The sequence below is a fragment of the Giraffa tippelskirchi genome, chromosome Y (assembly GCF_054371585.1).
Source record: "Giraffa tippelskirchi isolate mGirTip1 chromosome Y, T2T-mGirTip1v1.2.pri, whole genome shotgun sequence".
Lineage (NCBI taxonomy): Eukaryota > Metazoa > Chordata > Mammalia > Artiodactyla > Giraffidae > Giraffa > Giraffa tippelskirchi.
Window position 1 is genome coordinate 23,850,201 of NC_137290.1, and position 17,143 is coordinate 23,867,343.

The 17,143-nt window shown below is 40.9% G+C and overlaps 1 pseudogene; it reads right to left on the minus strand.

The window, feature by feature from the left end:
- Positions 1 to 4,294: 4,294 nt before the first annotated feature.
- LOC145537745 (heat shock transcription factor, Y-linked-like) lies at positions 4,295 to 10,126 on the minus strand (annotated as a pseudogene).
- Between the last annotated feature and the right edge of the window lie 7,017 nt (positions 10,127 to 17,143).

Here is a 17,143-nt window from a genome sequence, read left to right on the forward strand (position 1 = left end):
TGCTGTTTACAGCATCGGACTTTGCGTCTATCACCTGTTACATCCACAGTTGGGTATCGTTTTTGCTTTGGCTCCATCCCATCATTCTTTCTGGAGTTATTTCTCCACTGATCTCCATTAGCATATTGGGCACCTACTGACCTTGGGAGTTCATCTTTCAGTGTCCTATCCTTTTGCCTTTTCATACTGTTCATGGGGTTCTCACGGCAAGAATACTGAAGTGGTTTGCCATGCCCTTCTCCAGTGGACCACAATCTGTCAGACCTCTCCACCATGACCCATCCGTCTTGGGTGGCCCCACACGGCATGGCTTAGTTTCACTGAGATAAACAAGGTTGTGGTCCGTGTGATCAGATTAGCTAGTTTTCTGTAATTTTAGTTTTAGTGTGTCTGCCCTCTGATGCCCTCTCGCAACACTTACCATCTTACTTGGGTTTCTCTTACCTTGGGTCTTGGGTAATTCCTATCGCCGCCGCCGCCGTCACCGGCCCCAGCCCCAGGTCCAGACTAGGACCTGTCGGCCACCATCACCCTCCCTCGCCCGGGGGCCTAGGCCCTGTCCGCCGACGATCCTGGCCCTCGGCCCCGTCCTGACCTAGGCCCTGTCGGCCGCCGCCCCCGGCAGCCGGCCCGGTCTAGACCCTGTCGGCCGCTGCCCCGGCCCCCGGACCTCAGCCCGGCCTAGCCCCTGTCGGCCGCCGCCCCCGGCCCCCGGCCTGGCCTAGCCCCTCTCGGACGCCGCCCCCGGTCCCCGGCCCGGCCTAGGCCCTCTTGGCCGCCGCCCCCGGCCCCTGGCCCGTCCTAGGCCCTCTCGGCCACCGGCCCCGGCCCGGCCTAGGCCGTCTCGGCCGCCGCCCCCCCCCCGACCCGGCCTAGGCCCTCTCGGCCATGCTTCTGCGCAGAGCCGTTGCAGCCACCTCGCTTCTGCACAAAGTTTAGTTGACGTGAATTTATCCGTTTAATGGGAACTTTCATGCATAAACACATAACTGGTACATCTTTGACTTCGAACATGCAGATAAGCGGAGTTATTTTTCCTGAAATTTCTGCTAATGAGGAATTGTCATCAGTTTGAGGAAGCATAGTTCTTTTCCAGACAAAAGATGATACAGGTATTGGGCTCAAAAAGTCCGTTCCTGAAAATATCTAGCTGTTTGTCAAATTGTCCTGACATTTTCCCGGAGCACAGATTCCTTATTTCCGCTCTGGAAACTTAACTGTTTCAAGTGGGTGTCAAAGGTCAGAGATGGGCATGGGCATAATTTAATACTAATTTTCCAGGCAAGCACACTGGTGTGGTTTCCCATTTCCTTCTGCAGGAGATCTTCCCGACCCAGGGAGTGAACCCAAGTCTCCAGATTGTAGGCAGTTGCTTTGCCAACTGAGCCACCAGGAGAGCCCATAAGAAGATGGCAAGTGCCCAGAAATGTAACAGTTGGTAGATGATAGCTTGAAAAATGGAGATGGCAATGGCATCCCACTCCAGTACTCTTGCCTGGAAAATCCCATGGGCATAGGAGCCTGCTGGGCTTCAGTCCATAGGGTCGTGAAGAGTCGGACACAACTGAAGGACTTCACTTTCAATTTTCACTTAAATGTATTGGAGAAGGAAATGGCAACCCACTCCAGTGTTCTTGCCTGCATAATACCAGGGACGGAGGAGCCCGGTACGCTGCCGTCTCTGGGGTCGCACAGGGTCGGACACGACTGAAGCGACTTAGCAGCTGCAGCAGCAACAACTTGAAACGGAGAGAGAGAGAGCAGGCAGGTGTAGTTAGTCATTTAATCTTAATAGGTAAACCTTAATTGGAGTCTGGATCATAGAAAAAGCAAGGATGTTTCATAAAGTCATTTACATCTCCTTTATAGTCTCTGTTAATGGCTTAGACTGCATGTGAAAGTGAGGTCATTCATTTGTGTCTGACTCTTTGCGACCCCCATGGACTGTCGCCTACCATTTCTTTCTCCAGGGGATCTTCCAGACCCGGGGATCGAACTTTGGCCTCCCCCATTGCAGGCAGACACTTTACCATCTGAGTCACAGGGGAAGCCCTTAGACTGTGTGGGTCACAACAAACTGTGGAAAATTCTTAAAGAGATAAGAATGTAAGACCACCATACCTGTTTCCTGGGAAAGGTGCATGCAGGTCAAGAAACAACAGTTGGAACTGGAGAAGGAACAACGGGCTGGTACAAAATAGGGAAGGAAATACATCAAGGCTATATATTGTCACCCAGCTTATTTGACTTCTGTGCAGAGTATATCATGGACAATAACTTGCTGAAAGAATTTGAAGCTGGAAACAGAATTATTGTGAGAAGTGTGAACAACCTTAGTTATAAGATGACAACACACAAATGGCTGAAAAACCCTAGGGACTAAAGAGCCTTTTGATGAGGTGAAACGAAAAGCTGGATTAAAACTCAATCTAAACACAAACCAACAAACACTAAAAATAAGATCATGGAATGTGGTCCAAACATTTTGAGATCTAGCAATGGGATACAATTGACTCAGTGACAGGTTTCACTTTCTTGACCTCTGATATCACTGCGGGGAGTGACTTCAGCCACGAAACGAAAAGGCACTTGCCACTTGCATGAAAAGCTACGACCAATCTAGACACCATGTTAATAAGCTGAGTGATTACTGAAAAAGATCCGAATGGTCAAAGTTGATTTTCAGGAGTAACGTATGGTGGAGTGAGCAGGACCACAGGAACTGAGTGCCAAAATACCGATGCTTTGCAGTAGTGGGTCTGGAGAAGATGTGTGAGAGTTCTGTTGCGAGTATGGAGTTCAAACTAGTCAAGCATGAAGGAGTTCAACTCAGACTATTCACGGAAGTTCTGACGCTGACCATGAAGAGCCAATATATTGACCACTTAGGGCCTAGAGTGAAATCACTGGGAAGAAACTGATGCTGGGAAAGATTGAGGGAAGGACGAGAAGGGAATGCCAGAGGGTGAGATGGCTGCAAAGCATCACTGACTCAAAAGTCATGAGTTTGAGTAAACTGGTGATTTGAAAGGCAGGGGAACCCAGGGTTCTTGCTGTACATGGAGTCACAAAGAGTCAGACAAGACTGAGTGGCTGAAGAACATCAAAAAATTGGTATTGGCAGTGCCGGGGGGACTTTGTCATTATACATGGGATGATAAGTGAGACTGAAGACAATTAGAAAGAACACAACTCTTGTTGGTTTCCTTGTTTTCCTCCCTCAAAATATTCTTCTCACATCATCTTTTGAGAGCTTTCCAGAGAAGGAGAATCCCTGGGGAGTCATGTGGTATCCTGAGATGGAAACCTTACCCTATATGCCACTTGGATCTACAACCTTGGTCTTAGGCAGAAGCAGGCATTGTCTCTAAATATGTGCTAGAGCTGCCCATCTTCTGATGGGTTAACAGTTATGGTATGTGATCTTAAGAATGGGATGAGAGGTAAACAAACGTATAGCTTCTCAATCCAACTCTGTAATCCTGGGAGAAGCATCTTTGACTTGTGTATCCTAGTTGCCCTTAGGAATGCTTACAAGCGGTTACACTACTGAGCAGGGATGTAGGCAGGAAACTGGATCCATTTTGACTTTACCACTGGCCTTCTCTGTGAATAGACCATTCTTCTTCTCTTAATGTCACAGTTTTTGTCTTCAGATGAAGGTTGAGCATGGTGGACGTGTGTGAATGCATGTGAAATCCCCATAAAACTGAAGACAGGGAGTACACAGTTTTCCTATTTGAATCAGATCTCAAAGACGTTTGGCTTTACAGATCCGCACTATCAATGCATCTCAAATATTCATAAAATTCTTATGTGATGATTGTCACACAGATTTGAGACCAGAAGACCTGTTTAGTCAGCTGCTTAGCAGTGTGGTGGGGCTTGGACATTTCAGGTATTATGTGAGAAGAATGTGAGCCATGTTATAAAAATTCCTTTTATTTGAACTGTCTATCTCATCCACTTGGGAAGGGGGAAGGTGACTTCCACCATGTGGGAAGAGAATTCCAGGTTTTGTCCTTAGTTTCATTTGATGCCTAAGAGTGTTCATTACTGGCGAGTGTGCAGCCTCCTATAGGAAGGTCGTATCCTATTACAGGAAGGCCTGGTTGAAACTCCAGGCCTCTACATGGCCTTCTTGAGTACTGCCGTATTAGAGGGTGGGTGTTTTGTTATTGCCAGGCATAATAGATACCTAAGGTCCCACTCATCTTTTGCTGGGTTCATTGGGAGAGTGCTATAGTTTTTAACTATGTTTGGGCGGAGTAGCTTGGTTATTATTGAAATGCTTTCAACCTTTGATGCATCCATTTGTCTTGCACTTTGAAAAGAGAAAGAAGAGTTTTGAATGGGCATTTTAATTTGTGCCTGGCTATATTTTTGAATGAACTATTTCTTCAGCCGAAATTTCTAACATAAAAGCCCAAAAGAGAGCCCAGACATACACTCACAAACACATTCTTAATCTGATGCACACACACACACAAGCACAGTCATGATCTTACATGCTTAAACACAATTACAAAAAGAAAAGAAAACCCAAGGACTCACTGAAGGACACCTATGAACTTCCTAGAGTTCCTCTGATACTTGTCTCTAGGCTTAATTTTGGAAATTGTTTTCTACTTGAATGATATGTCTCTAGAGACATTTTAAATCAGAATGTTTTAAAAGATACGCTTTCCTTGTGCATTCCATGGGATCTTAAAATACTTTGCATGTAAGACTATTCTGTGATTTGCTAAAATGAAAATAATTTGTAGGGAAACAATACTGAAGTCATATTGAGCTATTTAGGCCCTGCAGTTACACATTTTCTTGTTCCATTATAAGCATGCAATTTCATCCTCTGATCTTCTCCCATCACTTCTTCTACTTCTTGTCTCAATCTTCTGTGTTTAACTCACTGAGTTAACTCACTTAAATTTTTGTTCTCACTTTCACTATTTTAGGCACAAATTATAAAATAAATAAGTACAGGAAAGAACACTGAACTCATGTATAATATTTCCCTACTGTATTGAGATATCTTCTCTATAAGCTTTTGAGAATTAAAGGTACTGATATGTTAAAGCCATATGGGAACTGATCACCAAAGTAATGTATCATGTAACCAGGCTTCCCGTGGTAGGACAGTTGAGGTACAATTTAATAATATGTTTCCAGGAGGGAACAAAAACAGTAGCTTTCCCACATAATATATTGCATGTCCTTATGCATGTCTTTTCCAAGTTACCACAGAGCACCAAGGGAATTGGTCCTATTCTTTTCGAGAAGGACCTGCCACTCAAAGCAGAACAGGAAAAGAAGATCAAAGGGAGTGAGAAGGAATAATCAGTACACGGCAATGAAATAGAAGATATGATTGCTTTTAAGGTGCTATTTCTCCAAGCATGCAAATTTGGCTCCATAGTAAGATGCCTGAAATCGAAAACCAGACCTTTGGACTTTGGGCTTGAAATAATAACTTAGGGCACCGATTTCAATAACTCTTACAAGCGCTGCAAAATGCTTACCTCTCTAAAGTATAGTGTTCTCCGCTGAGTTTAATGAAAGTTTTCAGTGAAAGAAAAAGCGTGTGCTGTTTGGACACCTCCCTGATCTACACAAATAGTCCACAGCTTTCACTCTGCATTAGCCCCAAACATGAGAACGGTGAACTTAACTTGGTGTTGTCCTATATGGGTTACCATACCAAAACAGGGCCATGACTTGATATGGCCACCACTGTCTAAAGAAATGGCCACAAAGTGGAGATTGCCAAGATTTCTAGGTAGTGTTCATGACAGACTGGGGAGTCCAACTGTCAGACACTCTGTTCATCTTACTTCATTGTGAACTATATGAAGGATCAGCCATTGATTTTGATCTTTCCTTACTCCATGACTTTTCTAGAGAATTAAAATGAATGATTCTTTTTCGTTTGTTTGTTTTTTCATAAATATCTCTGTAACTACTACTGAATTTTAGGGAACTGGGGCCTGAAACAACATGACTAGTATGGGTTCTTATAGACTGTAAACTTCATGAGAGCAGCAATCATTTTATAATTTGAATTCCCACATTTGACATTCATGAACATATAAGATATATATTTATCAACCGGGAAAAGATTCTCAGTAAGTAGGAAAGGTCAATTATGATAATAGTGCAGGTTATAGGATGTTGTTGAGTAATGTATATAGCATTTGATTCGTGATTATGTTTCTTTGTTGATAATTCAGTAAGTACACATTTTAGCTGATGTGAAAGATACGTAAAGAAAAGAGGGTAGACCCAAAACACATTGAAGACCTGATATCTCTGCTCACCTTGGTAGGAGGGTGAACAGAGGTCCCTTCCAACCCCAAGAAAGAGTTGAGGCAAAGTTTTGAGGAGAAGGGGCTTAGCACGTCTGAAAGCAGTGTGTGTGATTGTAGCTCCAGAAGCACGGTGTAAGAGGATGATACTGAAACTACTATGGAAAACAAATATCATGTCTTCAAAGAACTTGTTAACCATCCTGAGGTGCTGCAATCACCACAGGGATTTGTTTTGTCTCTGAGGGAACAGATAAGCAAAATCTAAATATGCATTAGGAAATATAGGGTGGAATCATGGTGGCAGGAAATAAAGGTACGCCTTAAGGAGAGCAGAGCTAAAATGACCCTATACAGTACCACTTGTAAAATACCTATCTTGTGCTGGCCATGGTCCAGTCACTGATTATGTCCTGTAATCTTTGGTATCCCAGTGATGGTATAATGGTTATCCTAACTTTGGACATGCTACAATATCTATATTTTCCAATATGAAATGAATTTCTATAATGAAGACAATCTCCTGTCTAATGTCTTAAGACTCTGCTGCTGCTAAGTCACTTCAGTTGTGTCCAACTCTGTGCGACCCTATGGACAGCAGCCCACCAGGAGCCTCTTTCCACGGAATTCTCCAGGCAAGAATACTGGAGCGGGGCGCCATTTCCTTCTCTATCTTAAGACTCTACCGATACCTAATAGAATATCATGTAACTGTGAATGCACTAAGGTACGTACTGTGTAGATGTGCTTTTTTTTGATTTTATTTGTATGTCTTCCTTCACCCGTACCATCCTCATTTAGACACCCATTCATTTCAGCAGGGTTGATTTCCCAAATCACTTTACATCCATTACCTCTTTTCCCTTTGTTCTCATTTTCTTGCTTAGAAACAATAGATTAGGTGCCATTTACCTAGGATGCCTAACGGAGGTTTTCTTGAACTGAAGAGTTTATAAAAGAGTGCAGAAAAATAGCCAGACATTGAAATAAAGCCTTAATTTACTCTTCATTGTTTCAAAATAGAAAACAAAACTGTGAAGATGAACGTGTAATTTTATTGTTCAAATACAAGAATTGTAGGTATTTGTTGACATCTCCCAACGTAAATTTTAATCTCCATTTGGTTCCATAAGCTGATACTTATTTGGTAGGTCAGTTTTAATTAGCATGGTTTTCACATAAGGAATATCGTGGATGAATTGACTTGAAAGAGAGGAGGTGGGTGTAAAAGCGATCGTTGGCACTGGGGACCTTGAGTTGCCTCTCTGTTGCTGGTTAGGAAGAGGACTGTCATGGGCTGACATATCGCTATACCTGTCTGGAAATGTAGAAGGCTCCACCATCAGCCCAAAAGAACTGCTGCATAATGGAGATACGATGTGGTTCTGAGAACTAGATGTAGCGGTAGTAGCAAAGTTCTCAACGTGGCCATTTACTTGAGTAAAGTGCTATGGGAGTGCCAATTAAAAATGCTCAATTGGTTTACAACAGCAGGTTGATCTACCACATTCTGCTCTGTTTGTCTCACTGACATTGATGGGGAAGGAAAGTCACACGGAGATAGGGCGCTTGTTTTAGGGACTATCTGGCTGGTATAAGTCTTTTGTGGGAAAGGCACACTTAAACTGGTGGAAGCTGAAAATAGACTCTCTCCACTAGTTTCAGCATGAAAACCAGAGTTACGATCATATATGTTGACCCTTGCTTTAGCATGCTTCTTCTTGTAATCGGGAACTAATGAAGATTTCGGAAACACATTGCTAATCCCAACTCTTCTTTTTTTTTTATATAAATTTATTTATTTTAGTTGGGGGCTAATTACTTTACAATATTGTAATAGTTTTTGCCATACATTGACATGAATCAGCCATGGGTTTACATGTGTTCCCCTTCCTGGACCCCCCACCCACCTCCCTCCCCATCCCATCCTTCTGGATCATCCCATTGCCCCGGCCCTGAGCCCTTGTCACATGCATCAAACATGGATATGATAATATACATGTTTCAATGCTATTCTCCCAGAACGTCCCACCCTCACCTTCTCCCTCAGAGTCCATAAAATTGTTCCATGCATCTGTGTCTCTTATTCTGTCTCACATATAGGGTTATCGTTACCATCTTTCAAATTCCATATATATGCATTAGTATACTGTATTGGTGTTTTTCTTTCTGGCTTACTTCACTCTGTATAATGGGCTCCAGTTTCATCCATCTCAGTAGAACCGATTCAAATGTATTTTTTTTAATGGCTGAGTAATATTCCATTGTGTATATGTACCACAGCTTCCTTATCCATTCGTCTGCTGATGGACATCTAGGTTGCTTCCATGTCCTGGCTATTGTAAACAGTGCTGCGATGAACATTGGGGTACACGCGTCTCTTTCAATTCTGGTTTCCTCGGTGTATATGCCCAGCAGTGGGATTGCTGGGTCATATGGCAGTTGTATTCCCAGTTTTTTAAGGAATCTCCACACTGTTCTCCATAGTGGCTGTACTAGTTTGCATTCCCACAATCAAAAAATGGGCCAAAGAACTAAACAGACATTTCTCCAAAGAAGACATACAGATGGCTAACAAACACATGAAAAGATGCTCAACATCACTCATTATTAGAGAAATGCAAATCAAAACCACAATGAGGTATCATTTCACACCAATCAGAATGGCTGCTATCCAAAAGTCTACAAGCAATAAATGCTGGAGAGGGTGTGGAGAAAAGGGAACCCTCTTGCACTGTTGGTGGGAATGCAAACTAGTACAGCCACTATGGAGAACAGTGTGGAGATTCCTTAAAAAACTGGGAATACAACTCTTCTTTTCATTCTTCCTAAAAGTTCGGGATAACCTCTTTTGAAATTTGGATTATGGTAGATCTGTAACTAAATTCAAAGGATACATTTATTTAGTTTTTTATAAACCAGGGTAAAACTGACAAGCAAAGTTAAAGTATAAAAATATATTCCTTTAATGATGCCAATTAAATAGAATCAAAGAAAACCCCTCCATTAGTAGTTTTAACACCTTACATGTTAGAAACAACTATACTCCTCAACTAAAAAATATGTTGTATATATACAGTAAATACCACTTAAGGTACCTTGAGGACATGTATCCGATTTCAACTTGCTAGGAGAGTATATTAAATATCAAATATTTTAACCTCCAGCTGTTCTCAACTTCAAAAAATAAAACGTGTTCAACAATCTGCTATCTCAAATTTAAATTCGGTTTTAGCTACATATGTGAACATGCTTTCTAAGTCACATGACTTAAACTTATATATTGACAGTAAGTGGAAATTTTGGCTTACCTTGCTCAAAACAGAGACATTGTTTTCTTCTTCCAGAAAGTCAGGTAGTGAAGCAGATCTTTGAAAAGTTTGTCGCTTTTTACTAAACCCATAAAGGTTAAGCTGACGAACTAAACTTTTCATACTATCAGTTTCAAATATTCTGAAAGGGGCCTTTCTTTCCAAGACTCCTTTCTTGAAGAGTTCTTCATTGATCACTATAGAAGTGCCACTCTCATCCCACCAAACAGATTCAAACTGATCACTTTCAACTATAGTCCAGAGTTTTTGAGCAAAATTGAGTGAAAGAAAATCATTCAACTCATTTGTTTTAGAGACAGAAAACGTGTAGCGTGGCCTTTTTATCCTAAATCCCTCAGACAAAGCCTGAAAAGCATATTCTTCAATCATAGATCTCAAAACTGAGTCCCCAGTAAGTGTGTAATCACACGAAGAAGATCTAATGGAGGTTTTGGAACCACTTGATACATCTTTACGAGGCACATCTTGAATTTCTGAAGGAATATGTGCCATCTCAGAGAAATCTTTCTCCAGATACTTTTCTCATTTGTCTGACTTTACACACGCCAACTTCAAATGCTGCTTGGCTGGCGTACAGAGATAAACTCTCTAGGCCATCAGCATGGTTCTCAAAGTCAAAAAGCTGTGACATCACAAAGTCACTGATCTTCTAGCAATTGAAGGCCAATGTTCAACCAGTGTTTACTTCTACATCAACTTAAAATAAAGGCTGCTTGCATAAATAGTAACCAAAAACAGGAAACCTGCAAAATGTCATTCCTAAAGAATTTTTACACAGAAAAATCACATCAATAAGTCTACTTGGTTCCTGAAATAAAAGTGATTGATCACCCTTCTAGACACATATTCTTAACATTCAGGACTGTTACCAAACCAAACATGGGTCTGCTCGCTTCTATGCAATAAAGTCAATCAACTGACTGTGGGTTTCAGTGAAAGCAAGTGTAGTGTTTATTTTATGACCATGCACAGAAGTGTTTATATTATGCAGAGTAAAATAGTCAGGCACGGAAATAAAGACTCATTTTACTCTTAATTATTTCAAAATAAAAATTGGCCCAATGAAGATGAATTTGTACCTTTATTCTTCAAATAAGAGAATTGTAGGAATTTGTTGACATCTCCCAACATTAATTTTACACTTTGATATCCTCCGTAATCTGACACCTATTTGGTAGATCAGTTGTATTAGGACCGTTTTCAAATAATGAAGATGATTGATGAGTGGATCTTGAAAGAGAAGCAGCAGATGTATCAGGGATCTTTGACACTGGGAAAACTAAATTGCCTGACTGTTGTAGTTTAGGAAAAGGACGGTCATGGGCTGACATATTACCATACCAATCTGGAAAGGTAGAAGGCTCCACCCTCAGCCCAAACTAACTGTTCTGTAATGGACATAAGTTGTGGTATGGAGAAACAGAAGTAGACATAGCTGCAAAATTTTCACTGGAGCCATTTGATTTAGCACAGCTGCTATGTGAAATCCCATGACAAATGCTCAACCTAGATTGTGGGATGGGGAGGGAGATGGGAGGTTATTCCCAAAGGGAGGGGATATATGTGACTCTGGTTGATTTATTTTGAATTCTGACAGAATACAGCAAAATGCTGTAAAGCAATTACTCTTCAATTAAAACAACAACAACAACTAAAGCAGCTGCAAATTGATGTATCACAGTATGCTCCTGTGGTCTCACTGATATTCATGATGGAGAAGAGAAATCATTTCAAGTTAGGGCACTTGTTTCAGCAGCTATCTGGATGGTAGAAGGCTTTCGTATGAATGGCACACTTCAACTTGTGCAGGCTGGAAATACACTCTGTCCTCAAGTTTCAGGATGAAAGTCAGAGTTGTGATCATCCACATTACCCCTTGCTTTAACATGCTTCTTCTTATAACCTCGGACTATAGAAGATACTGTAGAGACATTTTTATTCCCAACTCTTCTTTTCATTCTTCAACAAATGCTAAAGGATCTTCTCTAGGCAGGAAACACAGAAAGGTTGTATAAACTCGAACCCAAAACAGCAAAGCAAATGGCAACAGGATCATTCTTATCAATAGTTACCTTAAATGCAAATGGGTCGAATGCCCCAAACGAAAGACAAAGACTAGCTGAATGGACACACAAACAAGACCACTGTTTATGTTGTCTACAACAGACCCACCTCCAAACAAGGGGCACATACAGACTGAAAGTGAAGGGCTGGAAAAAAGGTATTCCAAGCAAATTGAGACCAGAAGAAAGCAGGAGTAGCAATACACATATCAGACAAAATAGACTTTAAAATAAAGCCTGTGAAAAGAGACAAAGAAGGACACTACATAATGATCAAAACATCAATCCGAGAAGAAGATATAATGATTATAAATTCACATGCACCCAACATAGGAGAACCACAATATGTAAGGCAAAGGCTAACAAGCAGGAAAGGGGAAACTAATGATAACACAGTCATAGTGGAAGACTTTACTACCCCACTCACATCTATGGATAGATCAAGTCAACAGAAAATTAACAAGGAAATACAAACTTTAAATGATACAATGGACCGGTTAGACATAATTGATATCGATATGACATTTCACCACAAAACAATGGGTTTCACCTTTTTCTCAAGTACATATGGAAACCTCTCCAGGACTGATCACATCCTCGGCCATAAGTGCAACCTTGGTAGATTCAAAAAACCTTGCAATCATTCCAAGCATATTTTCTGACCACAGTGCAGTGAGACTAGATGTCAACTGCAAGAGAACACTATTTAAAATTCAAACATATGAAGGCTGAATACCACGCTGCTAAATAACCAACAAGTCACAGAGGAAATCCAAAAAGATATCAAAACATGCATAGAAACGAATGAAAATGAAAACACAACAACCCAAAACCTATGGGACGCTATAGAATGAGTGCAAAGGCGAAGGTTCATAGCAAAAGTGGCTTCCCTCAAGAAAGAAGAACCAAGTCAAATAAATAACCTAACTCTACACCTAAAGCAACTAGAGAAGGAAGAATTGAAGAACCCCAGGGTTAGTAGAAGGAAAGAAATCATATAATAGAGCAGAAATAAATGTAAAAGAAACAAAACAGACCAGAGCAAAAATCAACAAAGCTAAAAGATGGTTCTTTGAGAAGATATATAAAATTGACAAGCCATTAGCCGGACTCATCAAGAAACAAAGGGAGAAGAATCAATTCAACAAAATTAGAAATGAAAATGGAGAGATCACAACAGACAACACAGAAATACAAAGGATTTTAAGACACTACTATCAACCACTATATGCCAATAAAATGGACAACTTGCAAGAAGTAGGCAAATTCTGAGAAAAGTACAACTTCTGAAAACTGAACCAGGAAGAAAAAGAAAATCTTAACACACCCATCACAAGCACGGAAATTGAAAGTGTAATCAGTAATCTTCCAGGAAACAGAAGCCCAGGACCAGACGGCTTCACAGCTGGATTCTACCAAAAAGTGAGAGAAGAGATAATACCTGTCATACTCAAATGCTTCCAGGAAATTGCAGAGGAAGGGAAACTCCCAAACTCATTCTATGAGGCCACCATCACCCTAATACCAAAACCAGACAAAGATGCCACGAAAATAAATAAATAAATAAATATAACCACAGGGCAATATCACTGATGAACATAGACACAAAAACCCTTAACAAAATTCTAGCAAGCAGAATCCAACAACATATTAAAATGATCATACATCATGATCAAGTGGGCTTTATCCCAGGGATGCAAGGATTCTTCAATATCCACAAACTAATCAACATAATACACCACATTAACAAATTGAAAGATAAAAATCATGTGATTATCTTAATAGATGCAGAGAAACCCTTGGACAAAATTCAACATCCATTTATCATCAAAACCCTCCAGAAAGCAGGCATTGGAGGAACAAATCTCAACAGAATAAAAGATATACACGACAAACCCACAGCAAACATTATCCCCAATGGTGAAAAATTGAAAGCAATGCCCCTAAAGTAAGGATCAGTACAATGGTGCCCACTCTCACCACTACTATTCAACATAGTTTTGGGAGTTTGGCCACAGCGATCAGAGCAGAAAAAGAAATAAAAGGAACCCAGATTGGAAAAGTAGAAGTAAAACACTCACTGTTTGCAGATGCCATGATCCTCTACAGAGAAAATCCTAAACACTCCACCAGAAAATTACTACAGCTAATCAATGAATATAGTAAAGTTGCAGGATACAAAATGAACACACAGAAATCCTTTGCATTCCTAAACACTAACAAGGAGAATACTGAAAGAAAAATTAAAGAAAGAATTCCATTCACCACTCCAATGAAAACAATAAAATACTGAGGAATATATCTACCTAAAGAAACAAAAGATCTATCTATCTATCTATCTATCTATATAAATATATATATATATATAAAACTATAAAACACTGGTGAAAGAAATCAAACAGGACACAAATAGATGGAGAAATATACCGTGTTCATGGATTGAAAGAATCAATATATTGAAAATGAGTATCCTACCCAAAGCAAACTATAGATTCAATGCAATCCCTATCAAGCTACCAATGGTATTCTTCAGGGAACTAGAAGAAATAATTCCACAATTTGTATGGGATTACAAAAAACCTCGAATAGCCAAAGCAATCTTGAGAAAGAAGAATGGATCTGGAGGAATCACCCTGCCTGATTTCAGGCTATACTACAAAGCTACAGTCATCAAGACAGCGTGGTTCTAGCACAAAGACGGAAATATAGATAAATGGATCAAAATAGCAAGCCCAGAGGTCAAGCCACGCACCTATGGACACTTCATCTTTGATAGAGGAGTCAAGAATATACAACGAAGACAAGACAATCTCTTTAACAAGTTGTGCTGGGAAAACTGGTCAACCACTTGTAAAAGAGTGAAACTAGAACACTTTCTAACACCGCACACAAAAATAAATTCAAAATGGATTAAAGATCCAAATGTAAGACCACAAAGTATAAAACTCCTAGAGGAAAACATAGGCAAAACACTTTCTGACAGAAATCACAGCAGGATCCTCTATGACCCACCTCCCAGAGTAATGGAAATTAAAGCAAAAATCCACAAATGGGACCTAAATAAACTTAAAAGCTTTTGCACAGTGAAGGAAACTATAAGCAAGGGAAGAAGACTGCCTTCAGAATGGGCCAAAATTATAGCAAATGAAGCAATTGACAATGAATTAATCTCAAAACTATACAAGTAACGCCTGCAGCTCAATTCCAGAAAAATAAGCGAGCCAATCAAAAAATGGGCCAAAGAACTAAACAGACATTTCTTCAAAGAAGACATACAGATGGCTAACAAACTCTTGAAAAGATGATTAACATCACTCATTATCAGAGAAATGTAAAGCAAAACCATAATGAGGTACCATCTCACACCAGTCAGAATGGCTGCTATCCAAACGTCTACAAACAATAAATCCTGGAGAGGGTGTGGAGAAAAGGGAACCCTCTTACACTGTTGATGGAAATGCAAACTATTAGAGCTACTATGGAGAACAGTGTGGAGATGCCTTAAAAACCTCAAAATGGAACTGCCATATGATTCAGCAGTCCTACTGCTGGGCGTGAACCCTGAGGAATCCAGAATTGAAAGAGACACGTGTACCCCAGTGTTCACCCTAGCACTGTTTATCATAGCCAGGACACGGAAGCAACCCAGATGTACATCAGCAGATGAATGGATAAGAAAGCCGTGGTACATATACACAATGGAATATTACTAAGCCATTCAAAAGAATGCATTTGAACCAGTTTTAGCGAGGTGGATGAAACTGGACCCTATTAAACAGAGTGATGTAAGCCAGAAAGAAAAACACCAATAACACACACACACACACACACACACACACACACATATGGAATTCAGAAAGATGGTGATGATAACCTTATGTGAAAGACAGGAAAAGAGACACAGATGTATAGAAGAGTCTTCTGGACTCTGTGAGAGAAGGCAAGCCTGGGATGGATTCAGAGAATAGCATTGAAACATGTATATTTTCATATGTGAAACAGACCTCCAGTGCAGGTGCAATGCATGAGACAGGGTGCTCATAGCTGATGCACTGGGGTGACCCAGAGGGATGGAATTGGGAGAGAGTGGGGGTTCAGGATGGGAAACCCATGTACACCTGTGGCTGACTCATGTCAATGCATGACAAAACCACTATGATATTGTACCATAATTAGCCTCCAATTAAAATAAATATAATAAAAAAAAGAAAACTAAAAAATATAAAACCAAAAACATGTAACTTTTCTAAACTGCAGCGTTCACAGACCATCTTCATCTTGGACTACATGAGGACACCACCTCTATTATAATTTATTTTCTTTAATCCAGCAAAAGAAAGGTCACTCTCATTCCTTTTATCATCACTGGTGTGGGTGTGTCCAATAAGCTGAGCTGTGTGGTTGAGAGATTGCTCCGTACAGGAATCTTTTGCTCTCTATGATATCCCCAGGAGGCAACACTAAGCATAGTCCATTCTCGAGATGAGGAAAGTGATATGCGCAATATCACACAACAGGCCAGTCAGCGCCACAGCCAGGATTCAAATGGGTCTACCCGACTCACAACCCAGGTCAGTGACCCCCTCACAGGTGACACTGGCCCAGAGTCTGTGGCACTATAGTAATTTGACAAAATGCCTCTCCCTGACTCCACTGCCCATGGGGGTGGACACTGTTCCTTATTTTATCTAGTTTTGGAAAGAGGCGAGATGGTTAAATGAAGTTAGAGGGGTCTCAGCTTTCTACTGGAAAGAATAGAATTCATTACAGGTAACTTTGAGCAGGAAAGAAACTTATTAAAGGATATTAAGTGACTCGGATTTCTGGGAGGGATGGCTGGAGAGACAGCCATGAACATTATAGAGTTTGAGTGCAGGATCTTCTGTCACTCACTGGAAAAGACCCTGGTGTTCTGAAAGATTGAGGGCAGGAGAAGAAGGGGATGACAGAGGATGAGATGGTGTGATGGCATCACCAACTCAATGGATATGGGTTTGGGTGAACTTCAGGAGCTGGTGATGGACAGGGATGCCTGGCATGCTGCGGTTCATGGGGTCACAGAGTCGGACTCGACTGAGTGACTGAACTGAACTGTCACTACCACTGGCTCCAGACACAGTGGCTGTCACTAGTGACATGGCTTATGTCCCTTCCACCTCCTCTAGATTGAATTCTATGCATCAGAATTCACTTGCATTGCTTTCACCTGTAGGTGGATCCATTGGCTAAGCCTACATTTCATGTGGCTGTACCTAATTGTCCTTAAGTGCCATCTGGATGTATTTGATTGGCTGAGCCTGGGTACCATCTGGGTGCATCTAATTGATTGAGCCTAGGTCCCATGGTTACGTTCTGACTGTAAGGCAGGTGGGGAAAATGACATTCAGACTGTTTCTAATGCAGATTTGTACGATGGAAAATTAAAGCAGTGACTAAAAATCTCCTC